General features: G+C 39.9%; 1 protein-coding gene and 1 pseudogene across 1 annotated transcript in view; both read right to left on the reverse strand.

Annotated features, from left to right (window-relative positions):
• The window catches only part of nexmifb (neurite extension and migration factor b), a 135,009-nt gene that overhangs the window by 86,742 nt on the left and 24,808 nt on the right, over nt 1-23,459 (reverse strand). The window lies entirely within an intron of this gene.
• LOC119792455 lies at nt 12,270-15,302 on the reverse strand (annotated as a pseudogene).

A 23,459-nucleotide genomic window follows, 5' to 3' on the forward strand; every position in this document is an offset into this window, starting at 1 on the left:
CTTGGAGCTGAGTAAGTGAGCATTAATTTTCACCGTGTTAAAGATGTGAGGAGTTTGGAGCCAATCCCGGATTTTTCACACGGTGAAATGCGGGGCTGCTCCCTGGACAGACTGCCAGTTCAGCGCAGGGCCAACACAAGAGACAACAAGCATTCACACTCACACCTCGGTCAATTTAGAAAGCCCAATTAACCTAATATACATGTTTTTCTGGCTGTGGGAGGAAGCAGGAGGCCCACGCATGCCTTAAGCAGAAAACAAAATCCTAAGAGGAAGCCAAGATGCTTGCTGTGAGTCAACAGTGGTAACCATCACAACACCATGCTGCCCGAGTCAGGGAATAATCCTGGTCAAAGCAGGGACGGTGTCAGTAGAGGCATCTGCTATTTTGGGACACTTTCTAAGTCTCACTCTGCTTCTGCTTCACTTTCAGTAAATCTGATTGGATATTTTTCACTAGATGCAAAGGCATTAAAAGCTGTTGATGAAGATCGAAACATGAAGGAAGTGTTTATCTGTGATAGAGACTCAAACACAAAAGGATCAAATATACACAAAGACAGAAATCCTCAAACAGATAGTTTAGAGCAAAGGGAAGCTAATCAGAACTGGGTTCTTTTTAATGTTTTTTTTTTTCTGCACAACATTCACATCTAAAACAAAACTCAAGAAATACTGGCTAGGAAAAAAACAAAACAAACATAAGAAACTGAATACAAAGAAAAAGATCTTTATTGTCATCATCATGTCAAATCTCATTTTAGAGGAAGAATTAAATTAATTATTACCCAAATGTGAACCAGCTGGGTGCGATGGAATTAGGATAAACCAAAAAACCTTGTTGTCAAAATTCAGTTTCTTTTTTCACACTTTTCAAAACCAAATTAACTCTCTTTTTAATTGCATAAATGTGCTAAAATCTAAACCAGGGGTTCCCAAACATCTCAGCCTGAGACCCCAAATATCACAAAGCAGGAGACTGGCAACCCCCTAAAGTACACACTTTTATTTCAATGTATAGTCTGTTTCTAGACTGCTCAGTGGAACAGTGGGTAGCAAGGATTCCCAGCCCGGGGTCTTTCGGCATGGAGTTTTTTATCTTCTCCCTGTGCATGAGTGGGTTCTCTCTGGGTACTCCTGCTTCCTCCCACAGTCCAAAAACTTGACCGTTAGGTTAATTTTTCTCTAAATACTCCTTAGGTGTGAGTGTGTGCATGAATTTGTCTCTGTGTTGCCCTGCGATGGACGGGCGATCTGTCCAGGGTGTACCCAGCCTCTCACCCATTGACAGCTGGAGAGAGGCACCAACAGCCCTCACGACTCCAGCTGGGATAAAGCATGATGAAAATAGATGGAGTTTGTTTCATACAATTTATTTATTTTTTCTCTTTTATAACTTTTTAAAGGATATTTAATCAATTAATCATTTAAACGATTCATGATGATGAATTGATTTACTATTTATTGGGACTATCAGTCATGCATTTTACAATTTAGTTGTATATCTAGCAATTGAATCATGCATTAGATAAATAAATAAATGTTTCTATTGTCATTGCAAAGGTATTGATTTCAGTCACATTTGTGTTTTTCATATAATTTAAAACGCCAAATTCATCAGGGATTGCATCAGAATGATCTCCTGATCCCACACTTGGTGTTCGGTGAATCCCTTGGGGTCCTAACTCCCACTTTGGGAACCCCTGACTTAAACAGTCATGAAGAAGACGGTTGAGTTGACCTACAATGCTGTCACTGACATCTTCCACAGGAGGGGTAAGTTAAAAAAGGTAATTATTTAAGATACTTTCTGTTGTACCCATGCATATCAACAAAAAACAAGCAGAAGAAAAAGCTTGAGGGGATTGTGAAGCAACACACGTTTGAGAATGTGTTGCATGTTCACGAGGTGTAAACAGCAGCTGGGTCAGAGCTTCAAGTGCCACCATGCACAGACATATCCAGGATGTGGGTCACAACTGTTGCTTTCTTGTGTTAAGCTACTCCCGACACACAGAGATGTCAGAAGCTCTTCTCCTTTGCTAAAGAGAAAAAAGGCCTGGCTGCTTGGTCAGTGGTCAAAAGTCTTTTTTTTAATGTTTTGTTTCATTTTCCAGCAGATCTTTGACACCTGCCTACACTGCCAAAAGTACCAATACCTGCTGTAATGACCATTATATTACAGCAGCTGAAGGACTATTACAGCAACCTGGGGTTTCTTAACACCTCAGCAGTATCATGTTGACTCCATGCAACTTCAAATGGATGCAGAAATTCCTATTAAAGGAGCCCTGACTAAGCATTAAGTGCATATGCTGCACAGTGCATCAACATCATTTTTAAGTCGATAAAATTCAAACTTTCCCTTGAAAATACCTTCTTTATGGTTTTCTTTGACTACGACTGTCAAAGTTAAAAGAAATTGCTTAAATAAGAAACTCTGTGGGAAATTAATATCCGAGATTCAATTTCTGAACTGAATTACTGTTTTAACTTTCCAATTTGAATTTACTAAAATAAACCAATATTATAAACTATGTGCAATTTGTTACTCATTCAAATCTGTTTTTCCTTACACTAGAATAACATCATGAATTGACCTCAGTGCTAACACAATAAGTGAAAGTTTACTTTAAAGCTTGAAAATGTTTTTATTGCGCCAACGGCGGGAATTAAAGATGACTAACTCCGACTCTAAAAGCAAGCGCCGATGAGGTCATCCTCCATCTGTGTTGACAGCTGTGTTGACAGCATAGGAGGATTCAGCCCTGAGGTGGAATTATACAGCTGTTGTCTCTTCATCTCTCTAACCTGAAGTTGGCTGCACATGGCTTCTGTGCAGTTTGTCTTAACATGTGTGTATGTGAAAAAATGAAGCCACCACTGGAACGCATCGAGTCACTCTGCCAGGATTATAAAAAAAATGTTTGTTCAGTATTTAAATTACATTTTTCCTCACAATTTTGGGCTGGATTATCTTGTGTATATTACAGCTAAACAGGGAAATAAGAGTACAGTACAAACGTTACAAAGTCAGTTTAATTCTTATTCATTTTGTATTTTTTTCTGGATTCTGGAACAAATTCCCGGTATGCGCTAATTATATATATATATATATATATATATATATATATATATATATATATATATATATATATATATATATATATATATATATATATATATATATATATATATATATATATATATATATATATATAAACTGCATGGCTTCCTTTAATTTTGAAACTAAATGCAGAATTGTGTTGTGGTGAAGAGAGAGCTGAGCCAAAAAGCAAAGCTCTCGATTTACTGGTCGATCTACGTTCCTACCCTCATCTATGGTCATGAGCTTTGGGTCATGACCGAAAGAAAGAGATCCCGGATACAAGCAGCAGAAATGAGTTTTCTTCGTAGTGTGTCTGGGCTCTCCCTTAGAGATAGGGTGAGAAGATCAGTCATCCGGGGAGGACTCAGTAGAGCCGCTGCTCCTCCACATCGAGAGGAGCCAGTTAAGGTGGATTGGGTATCTGATTAGGATGCCTCCTGGACGTCTCCCTGGTGAGGTGTTCCAGGCACGTCCCACCAGGAGGAGACTATGTTTCTCGGCTGGCCTGGGAGCGCCTAGGAATTCCCCCGGAGGAGCTGGCCCAAGTGACTGGAAAGAGGGACGTCTGGGCCTCCCTACTGAAGTTGCTACCCCCACGACCCGACCGCGGATAAGCAGAAGATGATGGATTGATGGATGCAGAATTGTATGTCATTCAACAATAGCCCTGCAATGTCAGGTCGGGTGGAAGTTTGAAGGACCCAAATACAGAGATGAAGGTTGAGGTTGTTACTTGCAAGTTTAACATTCAAAAAAGTGTCAAAAGAAGCAAAAACCACCAATAACAAAATACTGAAATCCAGAAAGACTCACATGAAGAGTAAATAAATGACGACGAGCAAACCAGCAAACAGTGACTGAACAGGAGGTGTATATATGGGAGACAGACACAAAGACCAGGCTAATCAGCAGATTGGGAGCAGGTGTGGACAACGGACTCTAGAAGGGTGCTAGGGGAAAGGAGACTGACACAAAAGGGCAACAGAGGGTAAATACATAAGAACTCAAATACAATCAAAAATAACTAGAATAACACAAAATGGACATAAAACCAATGAAAACTCAAAGATAAAACTTAATCAGAACCAAAACCATAAAATGCAGAGTAAACAGACACCCCCAGCTACAGAAAGCAACTTTGAACTCTCAGTCTTGTGCTGTTCAACGTAGGGTTATACTGCCTTCAAAAAGCTGGTGGTAATTATAATGAAGAAAATTAGAAATTAAAGCAAGGAGTTTTGGCAGTAAAATAAGATATAAATACTTTAATAAAGACCTTTATCTAGACCCAATTACAATATAAACATTGCTGAATATATTTCAGTAAAGTTGCTCTTAAATCACAACTTCTACAACCATTTTTATTTTCTTTTGAATGTTTTTTGGTTCTGCTCCTTTGACACATTATGGTTCAGTGTTGCTGCTTTTCTAAGGTTTTAAGGTGAAAAAGCTCTTCTCAGACCTTAGTGGCTTAGCTCGCCTGCACTTAAGCAGATGCAAGATAAGGTTAGCACCCAAGCCTTCAGCATGCTGTAAGCCCAGTGTGTTTAAAAAAAAAAATTCAACAATTTAACCACATGCAGCCAAAAAAAAATCTGTCTTAAAGAAAACCGCATATTTTAGTCTTCATCATGCAAAAGCAGTTTTATTTCTAAAAGGTTTGATATTCTAAAACGGTGTCACGGTAAAGCTTAAGGGTGTCAAATCAAAATAAACAAAACTGAAACTGTTTTTTTTGTTGTTGTTGATGCTTTTCAGCAGCCCAAAGAGCTTTTGGTCTCAGCAATCCCAGCGAAAGTTGATTCTGACCTTATCCCTCTGTTTGTTAGTGGCTGCGGAGGAGAAGAAAGTGGTAGAAAAACACAGAAGTTCACCGACTCCAAAATGCACTCAAAAGACTAACATTCACACAGCAGCTCAGATCATACACAAAAAATCAGACCGACTTGCCCTTGTCTCAATTTACAAGTTTCTTCTCTAGTAATAGGAAAAATATTGCATTTCTTTCTACCTTCAAATATCAAACAAGGTTTTAATCACCTAATGTCACCTTTTGCTCCCATTAGAATAGAAGCAGAAGATAAATATTTTCATCCCTCAGTGTATGAGCACTTTTTTTCTGTCAGCTGAAAAGTCCAGAAGATTCTAAGCACTTAAAAAAGACACACATTAAAAGTGTCTTGTAGCATTTTCAGAAACCAGGAATAACCAGTTGCATGTTTCACCCAGTGCCACCTGTAGCATAATAGGTTGTCATGGTAACCTGATGCAAAGGACGTATAATGGAAAACTTCCACGTTTCTTATCTAAGGCCATGATCAAGCACAAAACTAAAGAGGCTGAAAATACAACAGAGCGCAACGTATTTGCAACACTTGAGGCTAGCAGCAACGGGGAATATGTTGGCTTATCATCAGATGTTAGGGATTATTGATTGAAAGCACACAGAAAATAGAGGCAGGTAGAGAAAGAAACACCTCTTCTCAGCAGCTTCCTGAAGTCATCTGTGAGGGACACATTTAAAAAAATTCAGGAAGTTTAAGCACTGTAACCATGGTGAATTTAGGATCTTAGCATATGATTAAGTTGTTTGGATCAAAATATAAGTATTTCTTCCAACAGACTCTTCAGCTAAAGTATGAATCTCTAAAGCCATAAACCACCTCTATAAACATCATATAATAACATTAGAGCATAAACTGCTAATTATAGTCAATTATAAGTACAATAAGGAGTTTTATTGATATGATTTGCTCTATGCTAAATAAAAAGCAATCCTCGAAGAGAAATGTAAAAACATTAAACCAAACAGTAACTAAAAATCACATCCTGCAGCATTTCCACCAAAATTCACAAGATGGTGTTTTTTCCATCAACATAAAAGCTTCACAATCTATATTTATGTCCTATGCATGTATCAAACCCCATACATATCTTCACATGCATATTTTTTAACAATTAAATGTAATCAAACAAGGAAGAAACTTGCATCCTGAGAGGTTTTAATTTTTTTTTCTAATCTTTTTTAGCCAAAAACAAGGTACATCAAAGATTGTGCAGTATACTAATGTGCCTACATCGAAAAATGTGCAAAGTTTCCATTTTGATGTATTTAATGTACAAAAACAAAACAAAACATCAGATTGTTTAATTATCATTTTGATCGAGGCAATAACAAAATTCAAATCTTTTCCAAATCTTTTCCAGGTCTTTGGGACATAAATGCAGGTTTTAAACCCCTCCAAGTAGTTAATATTGATTTATTTTTTATTTCAAAATGTAATTTTCTTGTTAATGACCATTTTTGTTTTGTCTATGTTGGATGGATTCCTGTTGAAGCGAAAAAAAAAAAAAGCATGCTCTCTCCACTGAGAAGTGGAGGGTAATAATATTTTAGGTTCCCTATGAAGAGAAAAACAAAACAAAGAAAAACATCTTTTATCTGACACCACAGCTGAACCATGTTGGTGAAATTGTAATTGCATGATCAGTTAATGTCATCTCAGTGTTGGGAGAAAAAAATACTACTTGATGACATATTTGGATTTTAAGTGCATTTATGTGTTTCATGCCAGCTGGATGGACTCTGACTAACCCTGATGCACACACCTGATATTGATGCTAAATCTCGGTGAGAGTGCCAGGCACATCCAGAGGGTACGGAATAAAAGAGGCGAGCTAGATAAATGTGGATTCATCCAGTGATTTCTTTTATTTACCTACTTTGTCGCATAAGCAGTGATCTCTTGCAAGGGAATAATAGCCAAAACAGGCAGCAAAACAAACTAGTGAATTATCCGCCAACAAACATCATCAAAATTCTACAGTAATATCCATAACATCATAGAAAGATATAGATGTAATTTTTCAGATTATTTTTTATTTATTTGTAGAAATGTATAATTTACTTTTTGAACAAAAAATACATTTTAAATGTATTTGCACAATGTATGGAACTGCAAACGTAATTTTAATATCAGTACATGATATATCGCCATGGTAAACACATTGCTTGGATGTAATATTTGCTGTGATGCAGTAGTTGCAAGGCATTTATGTTTTAAGAGTAATGCATTCAGGCTCAGCATGCCAATGGTATTCTGGTTAAATGGGTGGTTGACATCCCTGTTTACGGAGAATTGGTTATGGTTATGAAAATACGTAGAGAAAAAAAAAAAGTTAAATTTCGCTCTTTTGGTGTCAGTCACACAGTGTCCACATGGGGTAAGGCCCATAGACATAATGTACGTAGACGCTCTTTTGACAGGATTTGCCTATGCTGTGGATGAGCCAGAGCGTCCGCCATGTTGAATGTTGCAAATATGTTGATAGACTCAGACACTTAAACAGAATCAGAGGCACTTATATCTCCGAAAATACTTTATATTCCTATATATATATTTTTTTTTAATATTACAAGTTTATTTTCCTATCCCTTTGGTTTAATTCTCCTTACTTTATTCTTGTAAAGGATAAAAATAATTAAAAGAATCTAACCTGACCCTATTACTCCAGGACTGAAATAGTTCTGCAAATTGTGACTATTCTGGAGATGTTCCCCCCAATTCTAATAATATGTTGTTTTTCTCATAATATTACCACTTGTGTCTTTTTTTTTTTTTTTTTTTTTTTTTTTTACTTTATTGTCCTAGGACTTTTTTAAACTTATATCAGTAATTTTATCTCTTTAGTACTCCCCCAAAAATTCTTTTCCTAATCTGTGTCTATACCAGATCATAAAGGTTCACATGTGACACAGTCTTATGACATACATACATATATTTCTATACACATATTTTTCTATACACATATATTTCTATATATATACAGTGCATATATATATATTAGTGCTGTCAAAATTATCGCGTTATTAACGCGTTAACGCGAGGCCATTTTAACGGCGATAATTTTTTTAACGTGAGATTAACGCTATGTGGTTTTATGGTACAATTTTCCAAGTACATCCCGCTGCAGCCTGCGGGAAGGCGGGGCTATTTTCCCCCAGTCTATGCATTTTCCATAGGCTTCGAGAGCGGAGCTCCTCAAGGGAAAAAGACGCTCATACACTGGGTGACGCTAGTGCCTTTTCTTTAAGCCCCACCACCAACAAACAAGTTGAGTGTCTGGTAACTAGTAGCAACCTGAAAACAGATTACTGAGGTGAAATGGAATCTGCTACGGCACTCTTGCCATCTGTGTACGCCACAGGTCAGTATCGCGTGTGTGTGTGTTCTCATTTTTGTTAAGAGGCTGAAAAGTAACTTTCTAGAGCATAGACTACCTCCATCTAGTGATGTCGGTCTATTGATTTTGATGTATTGATTGAAAATTGTTCATTATTACCTGGGTTAATTAACATCTAATGTTAACTGTACTACATTTTATAGCAGTAGGGTAAAATGCTTGTCTTTGTTCAAAAGACTGTATTAACTGTAAAAACTGTCTTTTACATCAGCCTGTTTTCAGGGCCTTTTTTTTGCCTACATATTTGTTATTTTTTGCTACATGCCTCCCCATCTTCTTGCCATATGTTTCTATGGCATAAATCAGTATCTGTGACCTGTTCTCATTTAAAAAAAAGAACATTGGCACAAACCTAGCCTGTATGTATTTTTTTGTATGTGATCGAGAGTATTTAAATGATTTTCAATCAGGAAAAAAATGTGCGATTAAAATGATTAAAATGCGATTAATCGCAATAAAAAAAATGTAATCGATTGACAGCACTAATATATATATATATATATATATATATATATATATATATATATATATATATATATATATATATATATATATATATATATATATACACATATACACATGCACACATGCATACATACATATATATACATACAGACAGACAGATAGATGATTATAAATAATGATCATATATTTACAATACTTCAAAATCTATATATGCACATCTATATCTAAAAACAGCAAAACTACTGTCTGTACTGTATGCAAGCTAAAATCCTTGAAAAAGAATGGTTTGGCACAGCTGATCTACATTTACTACAACAGTTGTTAACTACTTTCTGCCACATACAATATGGCGGTGAATTCGAGGTGCAAACCTGCACCCAACGAGGCGTCCATGTATATATGTCTGTGTTCAAGCCCAAGTTACTCTGAGAAATCTTCTTTTCCTTTACTGTAGCTGGACCGGATGTTAGCTACCTTCAACCGAGCTCAACTGGGTGATTTAGAAACTTTTCACAAACTGATTCCTTTTTATAAATAGTTTTGGCAGAGCAGCTGTGAGGGGGACTGTTAGTATTGATCTTGACCAAAATAAAGGTTTTTATATCTTTCTCTAGAATTAGATTTGGTGAAATCTTTAACAACCGATTGCTTTTTAACTATAGCAAAACAACATTTTTTTTGTTGTTTGTTTTTTTGTTAAATGTCATCTTCTTGTCAATTTTCTGTAGTTATTTTTGTAAAATCCAGATGGGTTCATTCCAAGAAAAGAAAACAAGCTACATGCAGAGTTTACTTTTAAGGTATAAATGTTATTTATCACAGAAGCTTCTTTCCCAGCTAATTTTGAGTTGAATTAATGTCCTGCTCATTTGTCTGCAGTCGATCGATTCATGAAAAAGGCTCAACGAAAGAACATAAAAGTGTCCTCCTCACTTTCAGGATTCCTCGGACACTCTGTTTGCATTTTTTTTTGTCTTACATGTGTTTTATTCTATTAGTATAACATTATAGTATAACATCCCTCAGAATAATCCTACTTTTTAAGAAAGGATACAGTTAATGCTTCTGACATGTCACTGATGTTGTTTTCCTCTCTTCAGCATTTTATCAGTGTTTTGTCTTCTAAAATGAGGCTCTAAAATGAAGACAATTTTCATCCACATCACAAAATCCATTCCATTACTCTCACAGCAAAGATTTCCCTTTGTTCTCTGAGGCACAAATTATTTCCCCGTAGCTTCAGAAGGCGACTCCTTTACTTGGCTTCAAAACCAAAGGACAGGGGCAGGCGGGGTGGGAGGAGGAGGATGGCAGAGGACAGACGGAGAAGAAAGAAGATACACACAGAGGAAGAAAAGGAGAGTGAGGGAATGGGAAAGGGAGGGCAGAGGGTGGGGAGGAGAAAACAACGAGACGAGGCAGGAAAATCCAGAGAATGGTGTTAGCTGGAGAAAGAATGTGTGCAAAATGTGTTTGGGAGGAATAAAAAGGAAGACATGGGACAGAACAACAACGCCACTCTGCCCTTAAGTCCATCAGCAAATCTCGATATTCACCCCCCCCCCCCCATATCTGGCTCCTAATACACCTCCTTTCTTTGATATTTGTTTTTCCTTTTAAAGTCACCGACGTTATTAGTTTTTGAAACCCGGCCTACGGGCTTATTGATAGGCTGCACAGACTGAAATATAAATGATCTCAGACTCTGATGGGAAGGAACACTAATTCTTGTGTATTGCTGCTGAGGCTGCAGCACGTCTGCAAAACAAACCGCGGCAGGAGGGAGTTTCTGTGTTTTCCTGCATTGAGGCGCTCCGTGCTGCAGTTTTCTTTTGGCCACTGTGTGCTCAGTAGTCTTGCTCAATAATAAATGAAAACCCCAAGCTTTCTTATGAAACACTTAATCAGGCTGTGTGGAATCAGTGAAAACAGCAAAAGGAGCACACTGTCACGGCTCTAATGTGTGTGTCTCTGCGTTTTAGTGGGATGGTGGAAGGAGTGGGGGGGGGGGTCTCTCTCTCTCTCTGATGTGCCACAGCTGAAATTGGCAGGCTATCAGTCGCAACCCCGTAACACAATGTACAGCATTTCTAAACAGTATAAGGAGGTATGACAGCCAAGAAGGCAGGGAGACAGATTGAGGGAGGGAGCCAGAGGGAGAAGAGATGGAGATAGAGTGCAAAACAGAGAGTGACAATGAGGGAAAGGCCATTTTTAGAAATGGGATGTGTAAGTCTAAATGCTTTCTTCACAACTGGGTCAGAACAGCACTTAATTCTCAACTCAGAGAGTAAGCATTTGTCATTTGACACCCACAGATTTAACTCTTGGTGAAGCAGGTTACAGTCAAATCCCATTTTCTAGTGTTACTTCTTCCTACTATGCTCCTCTGGTTCACCTCTTAGCTATAAAGCAGAACCCGGGAGGTTTGGTGTTTAAAATACACCGCCACAAAATAAGACATCTGTTCAATGAGCCAAATGGGCCTCTGTATTTTATGAAACAAACACAGAGTCAACACGACTCTGAGTCCAGAGTATTTCATAGCTTTTTTTTCAGAATCGACATGAGAACATTTTTTTTTTCAGACTTAGTGTATGTAGTAAAATGAAAAAGTTAAAACACTTTAAAGAACATATGGATAAAAAGTATAAAACATAAAGAACTTTATTTTCTAAATAATGGGGAGTCTATTTTCCACAAACTGAAACTGAGCTAAAATTTTTCCAACGGGAAAAAAATGCTAATAAAATACATAATAAATTAAATTGTATATAATTTTCAGAACATTGTACATTCAACCCTATTTCCATTGATTGTAAATTGAATCCTATTTTTGCGACATTTGACTTCGGATGAATTATGAGATTTTTTTTCCCACTATCATCTCAATCCTCATCGCCATGCATGGGTCAGCCAGGCCAATAACGACCCTAAAGTCTCCCTTTTCAGAGGGATGGGTCTGTATTGGGCTTTGCAGGCCAACAAAGACCTCAACAACTCCCCATTACTAAGGAGTGCACCTGTTCTTTCAGTTCAATTTGTATGTTTTCTACACCAAAACAAGGCTTCGCTTAAGCCACTCTATAAACCTGGAACTCAACGCTAATCCAGATATTTTGAATTGAGAAAGCTTCCTGGATGGAAGCAAAACGTCTTCAAACTTGGAAAACAAAGTTCAGTGTTTTTGTTTGTTTTTTATTACTTTTTTGGTATGAAATCCTTTGTAAAAAAAAAAAAAAAAAAAACAACTGCAGCAAGATATTTCTGAAACCAAAAACATTTGCTTTGTCATTAAAGCAGCTACTAAATTGATGTGCTGTGAGTACAAAATGTCCCAGTCAAAAGTTCGATATGGATAGACAGAGAGTGCAGAGGTGCATTAGAGAGCAAAAGTCTTTTTTTTTATAGATTTTTAGATTTTCAAACACCTAACCGGTGAAGCTTGAACACATCGTCAGTGAAGGACCCAGGGTCATAGGGTGTTTCGGGTCTTTGATCTTCAGACACCCTCGTCTGGGCGACCCAACCGGGGTTGATCAGGCCCCAGTTTGTGTTCAAGCAGCGCGCTACTCCATGCGTCTCCCCTCTTGATCCACAGCCACCTTGAGGCTTTCTCAGCGGCCTCACTGATGTTTCTGGTGGCTCTTCTCTCAAGCAACCCTCTGATGCCAAGGAGCCTGAATGCCCGACGCACAGTCTGACTTAGGAAGCCTCTGCAGCCCACTTCTATTGGCTCACAGCGGGCCCTCCATCCCCGGCATCTGCATGCCTCAATCAGCTCAAGATACTTTGCCTTCTTCCTTTCATGAGCCTCCTCCATCCTGTCTTCCCAGGGGACTGTAAGCTCCAGCAACACAACTTGCTTCGTTGAGTCTGATGTTAAGACCAGATCTGGTCTCAGTAACGTCCTTACAATGTGCTCTGGGAACTTTAGCTGCCTTCCGATGTCCACATGCAACTGCCAATCCCGAGCCACGGCTAGCAGTCCGGATGTGCCCCTACCTGCTCTCTCAGGTTTCTCCCCTGCCCTGACAAAGAAGGTATTGTGCCTCAAAGGGGACTGGTGCTTTGACTCCAGGATTCCAGTGCAGATGGTGTCTGCTACTGCCTTCAACACCTGGTTATGGCGCCACGTGTACCTTCCCTCTCCTAGTGCTTTAGGGCAGCAGCTCAGGATGTGCTCCAGGGAACCATGAGCCGGGCACAGTGGGCATGTTGGTGCTTCTGCAAGGCCCCAGGTATAAAGGTTAGATGGACTTGGAAGGACATCATACACTGACTGGATCAGGAACTTAAGTCTTGCTGGTTCATACTTCCATAGTTCTGTCCAGGTGATCTTCCGGGCGGAGGCATGGTTCCAATTGGTCCAGGTTCCTTGCTGGCGCATTGCCACCATCCTACTTTGGCGTTCCTCCTCCACCTCTGCACGAATCTCTCCCTGTATCATCTGTCGTCGCTCTTGTCCTCGGGCTCCTCCCAGTTCTGACTGTGATGCCGGCAGAAGAGACTCTGGTGTCAGCAGAGTCTCTGTAAAGCAACACCTCCCTGGCTCTGGTGACTTTAAACTCCTCCGTCACGCCTGTCAAAGGAAGCTGCAGCTTGTTGGAGTGCCCATAGAGGGCAACGCTGCTGAGACTCTTTGGCAGACCAAGCCATCTGCGAAGGTATTGGCTGACATTGCGTTCAAAGTCCTCCACCATGGTTACTGGAACTTCATAAATCAGTAACGGCCACAGAAGTCTTGGCAGGATTCCGTGCTGGTATATCCATGCCTTAAACTTCCCCGGGAGACCAGACTTGTCCACTGCTGCTAGCCATGCCTTTAGCTTTACCTGGGCTGCCTCCACTGCTGCTTTGTCCTTCAGAGTGCTATCGAAGATCTTCCCCAAGCTCTTCACAGGCTTCTCTGACACTGTCGGAATTGGGACTCCATCCACGCAGAAGCAGTATTTGTCCTCCACTTTCCCCTTCCTCAGGACAAGGGATCTGGACTTGGCTGGCTTAAATACCATCCTTGCCCATGCCATGATCCTTTCCAGACCGCGGAGGAGCCACCGGCATCCAGTCACTGATGTTGATGTGACAGTCAGGTCATCCATGTAGGCCCTAATTGGTGGTTGGCGAATGCCGGATCTGAACAAGGGGCCCCTACATTCCACTTCTGCAGCCTTGACCAGCATGTTCATAGATAGGGCAAACAACACCACTGACATGGTGCAACCAGTGATAATGCCCTTCTCTAGGCGGTGCCATGCAGATGTTGTTGTTCCAGTGGTGAATCTCAAGCTGAAACCACTGTAGTAGTCCCATATGAGTTCAGTGATCTTCTCAGGGACGTGGTATGTTGTCAGAGCTTTTGACACAAGCTTGTGTGGAATAGATCCGTAGGCATTTGCCAAGTCAAGCCAAAGGACTGCAAGGTCTCCTCGGTTTTCTCTCGCCTCCCGTATCAGCTGGGTGATCACTCCTGTATGTTCCAGACAGCCTGGCATGCCTTGAACTCCGCCCTTCTGCACAGAGGTGTCAATGTAGGAATTTCTCAGGAGATACTCAGATAACCTGTTAGCAAGAATCTTAAAGAAGATTTTGCCTTCCACACTGAGTAGGGAGATGGTGCGGAACTGCGTGATGTCACTCGCATTCTCCTCCTTTGGTATCCAAACACCCTCTGAGTGACACCATTGCTGGGCCACCTTCCCCCTCCTCCATACTACCCTAATAAGTCTCCAGAGCCTCTCAAGGAGTCTCGGGCAATGTTTGTAGACTTTGTAGGGCACTCCACTTGGACCTGGGGCTGCACTAGTACGTGCAGTTCGTACGATGTTCCTGACCTCTGCCAGGGTGGGTTCCTTAATGTTAAACTGGACAGATGGTATCGGAGGTGTGGGTAGCTCTCTGCAGGTAGGCAGTTCCTCCTCTCTCCTGCTGTCGCTGTATGTGGCACTAAGGCTCTGGTTGATCTCATTCTCTGAGCATTGTAGGGTCCCACTCCTCGTCTGCCCCAAAAGCCGCTTCGTAAATCCAAACGGATTTGCAACAAAGGCTGTTCGCTTTCGAGCCCTCTCTCTGCCTCTCCGCCTGTGCCACTCAGCCCGACGCAGAGATATAAGTTTCTGCCTCAGGATGCCACGGAGTTCTCTCAGGGCTGGTCTTTCCTCCTCACCCGCCTTCTTATACTGGCGATTCAGGGCTTTGAGCTCTTTCCTGAGCTGGGAGATCTTGGTCTCACGCCGGTTTGGCCTAGCAAAGTTCTGAGCCTTTGGTAATTTTATGCCAAATCTCTCTGCACCGATGCTGATGATTAGTGTGCTCATCAACTGGAGTCGCTGATCAACTTCTCCTCTGCAAGATGCATTTAGAGTAGCATCAACATCCTCATCAAACTGCCGCCACTGAGCCTCCTTGTTTGCAGCCGGCCATAAAACCCGACGCTGTTCTGATGGTTTGCTAGGTGTAGCATGTCGAGCATGGAGGTTCTGGAAACTGTGGGATGCCTCCGGTTCCTGCTCGTCCTCCGTCTCACCAGGGTCAGTGCTTGGTAATAAATGTCCTTCAGTAATAAATGTAAAACACTAGATAAAACCAAAGGAAATACTGGAATGCTTGTATTGACCTTCATAACTGTGACACCCCATCAACATAAACACAAACAATATGTGGTTGAGAAAATTGGATACGGCAAATTATACTCAATTTCTCACCAGAATCCTCACAGATAAGATCATAAAGCCAAATAGAAAATCCTTTTCAGCTGCAAATTTGTTTCAAGTGTACTTAATGCCTTTCAATTAACATGACAAAGTTAAACGAGTTTAATTATGTGTCTTTATATTTAAATAAACTGGTGTGCTAATATTTAGGTCAAATTCTGGGGCTTAGTTGAGCAGCAATATATTTCCAATTAAAGTCAATTTTTAAAGATGCTTTATATACCATGTCCTCCAAATTATATATTTGACCAGGTTGGGAGAGTTTTCCCACCCTTGATCCCCAGATCTGATGTAGATTTAACATACTGGGATTTAGTATCCAACTGACACTGATTGGAACATTGCGATTTTGAAAAACAAATGAAAGTTTGTAAACTGTAAGCTAATTGCATGTCTTGAATTGTGAGATCATGTTATTGTCCTATTTCTGTTGCCGTCCTGAAAACAATGTAATAAGCTCTGCACTTGCTCTTTGCAGTTAAAATATCTTTGAATGATTTTACAGTGAGAAGTTTGAATTTAACACCAGATTATTGATTAAAGCCCAGAGGTGCATTATTTAAACCTCTTGCTACTTTGGTCGTTGAGATCTTCTGAGAGGCTGAAGATTTTCCTTTTCTTTCTCATGAAAGCAAATCATTTTTAAACACTCCCATCTTAGATTGAAGCAGCAGTTTCTTTATTTCCTAATGCTTCTACAGCTGCGAGGCAAGATTCTATCAAACACATTTTTCAGTCCAAAATAAGAATCCTAACTAATATCACAGCATTTTAATGTTCTCAAAACCTAAATAAATTATGAGTGAAAGGAAATGTTTTGTTTTTCTTGCTTTCCACTTTTAGCAAATGCTCTAATGTTAATCTGTTGCATCCTGGGAAATGAAAAATAGATGCAAAGATTTAAAACGCTGTAGCTCATAACTGGTAGAAGCAAATGTCCTGATTTCTTTCAGGTCTGACCTGTTGGTTCTGATTTTGTTCACCTCAGATTGCTCAAATTGCTTTTTAAGGATTGGGCTGCATTATGTATCCCAAATTGATGGTCCTTGCAGTAGAGCTGTAACCAATATTAATATCACACTGAACTGCAATGAATGTTAGTATAATACTGAGGTGCTATTCATTCAAACTCTTACTGCCAGTAGAATATTTGGTTATATTTTTCATTTGACACAGCAGAAATGGTTTAAACTTGTATGCATAAAATGTTTTTGATTGCAGTTTATATCAACATCACATATTCCAAGATATTACTGCACATTTCTTTTTCTTTTTTTTTTTTCAAATACGGTGAAGCCCTATAATAAAGTCAAATTTGAATGAACTCTTATTTTATTGATTTTGTTGTTAGAGGTAATATTTTTTCAATCCAACATAACATCAAAATATTCAATTTTTTCATCAATTACCCTAACTTTTAATAAACCTCAAACGACTTGAACCAATGACATGCTGTTTGCTACAGCATTTATAAACTAATCAAGGGATAATTGGCTCTCTTTGATATTGGCTTGCTATATTTGCATCTCCTGCCATCCAATTAAAAAGCTACGTTTATTTTTAGTTTTGATGCAGCTGAAAATGGGCAAAAACATTTATCTGCTCTTGACTCAGACCAGATCACATGAGAATTGACATATTTCAATGCTTCTGGAAAGCATACAGACATAAAATATTACAACCTGTTTCGAGAAATAAACATACATTTAGAACTGTGAGAAAAATAAATGATAAGAATGGAATGTTCCTGTGCTAAGCCATTAGAATATGTAAAATGTCAAATTAGTGCATAAATTCTGCATATTAAAACATGAGTCACGCCTGTGGTGTCACCTCAGGTGTTGGGCTGTCAGCCTGTGTTCAAATTGAGGCAGAAGTTGGCAAAATATTGGGGAGAAGGAAGCCGGCCCTGCAGACAATTGATAGCTGAGGCCGCCCAGTTGGTAATCAGCTCTATTGATTTGTGCCTGTGTGGGTCTGTAAGAGGCTGGGAGCCAGTGGCTGTGTGCATATGCACGGGGGTATTACCAGCATTTATTCTCTTTGCCTGTGGGACAATGCCGTCTCTGAGTGAGGTGATTAAAAGGCCCAAGCTATTGAGCTCCTCCAATCAATGTCCTCCTGTGCTACCGGACAGAGTAGGAGGCCACTTCCTTGGCAACACACACTCACATGCTAGCATGGTTTCACCTTTTTCATCTAACGTCCCCTTCCCCCCCAAATTCTAACCCACCTTCATTAAGCATGGGGACAAAGGAGGCCAAATCCACCTTGTCTGGCTGTCTGCTTCCTCCACCACACTGCACTACAAAGAGACTTGCCATTTGCATCGTGCACGCTGGCCAATTAAACAAATCAAATACTGCAGAGAAGAAGGGGGTTCAGGGAGAAAAGTAGGAGCTTTCTATTTAAATGGATAAGGTTAATGAGTTATTTGTATGGTTGACGTATTTCGATGGTTTAAAAGGTTAGGCGCATCTATACAGCTGCCCTTTGCAGTGATCTCCACCGTTTCACGCTTCCTCAAGCAGCAGTAATGAGAGGTCACCGTGCACCACGAGGGCCGCAGAACCAAGCAGCTGTGGGCTGACCGCCACACACCCACCATCATATTACTCTTTCCTCCAAAATAAACAGGCCTTCCAGAGAGGAGCAGGTAATTTCAGCCCTTTTCTCTTAACCTACCTCTCTGTCTCTCTTTCAATATCCTGACAAGTGGTTTGCCTTCATCAAGCTGTGACCAGAGAACAGCCCTCTTGTGTTTTCTTTTTTTTTTTCCCCAGAAAATCCACTTTCATACTTTCATATTTTCAACAAGGTCAGTGTAATGTTCATCTCCTAAATGAGAACCTCCAATTTTCTATAAACCTTCTCTCAGAACATCAACCTCTCTCTCTTTATCTGCCCTAATATTGACAGTGCTGCTCTATGATTGACCCTCGGTGCAATTTCTTAGACTTAGGCAAACTTCATTGTCAATTTCTGTGGAAAAGTTTGGTTTTCTTACTACGGTATTTGTGAGATAAGTAATAAACAGTAAAGATCATATTCCTACTTATTGTTTCTAGTCATTTCTCCATAATACTCCATAATTCGTACTGATAATTAGTCAGAACTCTAGGCTTCAGAAAAGCACGTTCAACATGTGCCAAAAGTGAAATCCATTACCGTAAATTTTCTGACTATAAGCCGCGACTTTTTCCCCATTTTTCGACCATTTTTCGACCTTGCGGCTTATATAACAATGTGGCTTATCAATGGACTTTTACAGCTAACGGCCACTAGGGTAATACGGTACCTAAATCTATGGATTTTACCATCCACCCTGTTGACTTCACATTTGCTTCAACACACAAGTAGCCAAGTGGCGGGAATACGGACGTCCTCCTGAAGCAGACCCCGAGAAAGACAGACATTGCGAGCACAAGACAGTTTGTGTGACACCCTCATTATGGAAAACAAACATTGAAATGCATATGATGCAGCTTTTATGTTAAAGGCAGTCAATTTGGCAATAAACGAAGGAAATAGAACCGCTGCACGTAACTTTGGAATCAACGAGTCGATGGTGAGACGTTGGAGACGCCGGCAGAAGGAATTGTCTCAATTCAATTGTGTTGAAATGTTAATAAATAGGAGCTTCCCCAAACAGTTGCCTCTTTCCCAACAATCCTCTCTGTGCATGAACCATATGGTAATTAAACATAAAAAAAAACCTGCGGCTTACAGTCATGTGCTGCTTGTATATGTACAAATCATGCAATTTAGCTTCTGCGGCTCATATTCAGGTGCGGCTTATAGTCTGAAAATTACGGTAATTTACACAGAAATCCTGATAAATTAAGGTTTAACGCCATCTTTATGTTTGATATTGTGTTGTTTGATTGGCCAAGCTCATTAAGAAACTGTGGGAAAAGTGATTCAAAGGGGGCGCAAGGGTAAAGCATGAAACCCCATCCTTAACGTGCCCTTCACAGGTCCAAGTCCTGGCCTGTTGACTTATGCTGCATTTCTTCCCTTCTCTTTAAAAGCCTGCTTCTTGTCAGCATTCTTTCAAATAAAGAACCAGAAAATAAAAGGGTAAAAACTCTGTGGGGAGAGCAAAGGATCAGGGTGACACTAAGGAGGCCTTCACTGATGACTCAGAAGACTATAAATAACAAAATGCAATCTCTATCAAATGTAAAGGCAAGAAACAAAAATAACACAGTTTTAAACTTCTTATATTCTTAATGTTTTTTAGGCTGTTTTAGTCCTTTTTTAAGTTATATTATATTATTTCTTATTCAAAACAAAAACTACTGTTGCCTTGAAAGCAATTTCTACCCCCAGGGTCTTTCCGCATGGAATTTGCATATTCTCCCTGAGAGTGCGCGGGTTGTCTCTGGGTACTCTGGCTTCCTCAAACAGTCCAAAAACATGACTGAAAGTATGAAAGTGGATTTTCTGAGGAAAACAAAAAAATAACAAAGACAAGAGGACTGTTCTCTGGTCGCGGCTTGATTAAGGCAAACCACTTGTGAGGATATTGAAAGAGAGAGAGGTAGGTTAAGAGGAAAGGGCTGAAATGTCCTGGCTTCTCTATATTCTCCTTAGGTGTGAGTGAGTGTGCATGGTCGTGTGTCTTTGTGAGTCTCCGTGCTGCCCTGCGACAACCTAACCCTAACCTGTCCAGGGTGTACCCCGCCACTCTCCCACAGACTGCCGGAGATAGGCGCTGACCTCACCACGACCCTGACAGGACTAGGAAGGAAGGAAGGAAGGAAGGAAGGAAGGAAGGAAGGAAGGAAGGAAGGAAGGAAGGAAGGAAGGAAGGAAGGAAGGAAGGAAGGAAGGAAGGAAGGATGGAAGGATGGATGGATGGATGGATGGATGGATGGATGGATGGATGGATGGATGGATGGATGGATGGATGGATGGATGGATGGATGGATGGATGGATGGATGGATGGATGGATGACCAAAAATATCAGTTAAATGAAACTAAAACCAACATCTAAAGCTGCCAGGGGTGTGAATAGTTTTGGCCTTTGCTGAATCAGCACACAGGGAACCACGTTGGATTTGGCTGCTGAATCTAAAATGTAATTGGCCACTGAGAAAAACAACCTGTATGTTTCCTCCATTGCTCTGGTCAACGAGAAGGAAAAGGAGGAACATCCTTACCTCATACTGTGCTCTGGCCATGACCACTGGAAGAACAATGTTGGATTTTGAAGAAGAGTAAAATCACAGCTAAGAAAATAAGTTTGAATATTAGGTTAAAGAAATAACCATCAACTCAGTTACATCCTATGATTGATAACCTATTCTACATTTACGTGCTGTTTGACATGTACACAGTCGTGATTGTTAACTCCTATTTTGAAGTAATCTTAAACCTAATGTCAATTACGGTAATTATTATTTATATGAACTACTAATTTATTTTCTTTGTTGATCATTCCATGAATTCCTAACCCTGTCAACCCCAACCTTCACCTGAACCCACATAAGAAAACTGCATCTTAAAAATAGTCAAATTCAAAATTAACATATTAAAGGAATAGTACACCCAAAACATGATTAGCCTTCATTTTCTACTCACCCCCAAGCTGAACAACACTCTGGAGTACTTTTTTGATATCTCAAATGCATCTGGAGATCTGGGAGGCTTCTTGCTGTCTGCTGACATTCAAATAATGGAGGTCTATGGTGCCCGAGACAGAAAGGTCCATAAAAGTCCACAAAAACGTGTCAATATTCCTCCATACTGCTCGTCCAATGTATTCCAAGTGTCCTGAGTGGGTAGCATCCAGAATTTACTCGAAACGAAGTCATTTAGAATGTTTTTAGAGCATAAACAGTAGTGTATAGGATTTCCTGAAAGCGCGCACATGCGCGTTCACGACGCTACGGAAGCCGGCAGGTGCTGTTTACCTGTGCAAAGAAAGAAACAACGAAAGAAAAATGTCTGAGGACTTCAGTGTTGAGGAAGAGACTGAGTTCTTTGCCGAGCTGAATGCGCTGGTTTGGTCTGCCGGCTTCCGTAGCGTCGTGAACGCGCATGTGCGCGCTTTCAGGAAATCCTATACACTACTGTTTATGCTCTAAAAACATTCTAAATGACTTCGTTTCGAGTAAATTCTGGATGCTACCCACTCAGGACACTTGGAATACATTGGACGAGCAGTATGGAGGAATATTGACACGTTTTTTGTGGACTTTTATGGACCTTTCTGCCTCGGGCACCATAGACCTCCATTATTTGAATGTCAGCAGACAGCAAGAAGCCTCCCAGATCTCCAGATGCATTTGAGATATCAAAAAAGTACTCCAGAGTGTTGTTCAGCATGGGGGTGAGTAGAAAATGAAGGCTAATCATGTTTTGGGTGTACTATTCCTTTAAGTTGGGGAGTGGGGACCAGGTGGATAGGGCATATAGTTTGGAATCCTGAGGTTCTGAGTTCGAGCCCCACTCCCACAGACTGCCACTCTGGCTCTCTGAGCAAGACCCTTAACCCCACACTGCTCCCCAGGCGCCCCACAATGGCAGCCGTGAGCAATAAAGTTCAAGTAATATTATTAGTTATGATTATTTATAAACAGATTCAAATGCATAGAAAAAGTCATATTACGGATAAATATTGTATTTTTCTTTCCAATAATATTACAGTTGCATATCTGAGAAATTCAGGAACACTTAAGCGGCCAGCTCCCTATATTTCTTGCAACAACACAAGAACTCAGCCCCAGCGTGGCTCCGACTGAGCAAACACTCAGTTGTTAGCAGCATGCTAAAGCAAAAGCAGACGATTTTATATGGCTTCAATTGCTGATACGCCTCAGAACGCTTAAGATCGGTTAAAGCTTCACCTTCCACAGTAATGGTGTTGACTATGTTGCTAAATATGTTAGCATAAATAAATAAAATGATTTGAGGTCACCCTGAATAACTTTATAGATAACCGGATAGCATCTAAACAATTATACTTCCATGTAGCTCCTGTTGAGTGAGCGGCAGCAATAATGTGTGCAAAGTTTCATTATCAGATGTAATGAAGCCCGTTCAACTTAGATGTGAATTTACTCAAAACAAGCTAAAAAGCCTTGTTTTTTCTTTTCTTCCCCTTGTTTTATTTTTGTTTGTTTTTTTGTTTTTTTGGGCATTCCGCTTGAAGAATCCAAAGCATCTCTCAGCGATAACTAACCTCCCTTTTTTACCAACATCTATCTCAGTGGGACAGAAGCTCCTGGCACAGTTCTCCGCAATACGCACAAAATAAACAAGCAATTATTCCGTCACAACTGTTATATTTTATAACTTACAAATAACACTCGCTAATCGTAGAGTCATTAAGAGGTTAGTAAAGTAAGCTAGGCCTTTAATTTTACTTTTTACTTTAGTGTTGAAGCACAGGAAGGGAGAATCAAGGACAGATAATTATCTTCAGGACTCAAACTTTGCCATAACCTGTAATCATTTCACTGGGTTTATATTGTGAAACTGATTTATAATCCCTACATAGGAAGTTTTGAACATTAAGAGGTAATAATTATTTGAGGGCAGGGAGATACGTCCCAAAGGAGGATTAAAGTCTGAAGCTGCAGCTTTTCATTTTTAAATAAAACCGTTTTCTACCTTAAAATAGTCCTCTGACTAAAGGACTAACTTCCTCTTTCAGGTATTAAATAGCTATAAGCAGTTAATGAGTAAAACTGTACTGCTAAAGTGAACAGAAATATTAGCCGCTGACCATTTTCAGGTTATATACGTTAATTAATAAAATGATTTTTTTAAAGTTCAACTAATCCTAACTCTTTCTCTGCAAATCTTAGACTAAATCTGTCAAAAGTGAAAAATTAAAAAAGTGGCACCCTCCCCCTAAAGGATTTCACTGGGGGTAAATATGTTTTATCCCGGCAAAAAGCAGCAGAACAAACAGTTA

This window comes from Cyprinodon tularosa, unplaced genomic scaffold, assembly GCF_016077235.1.
Source record: "Cyprinodon tularosa strain WSP-4 unplaced genomic scaffold, ASM1607723v1 ctg42, whole genome shotgun sequence".
In the NCBI taxonomy this organism is placed as follows: domain Eukaryota; kingdom Metazoa; phylum Chordata; class Actinopteri; order Cyprinodontiformes; family Cyprinodontidae; genus Cyprinodon; species Cyprinodon tularosa.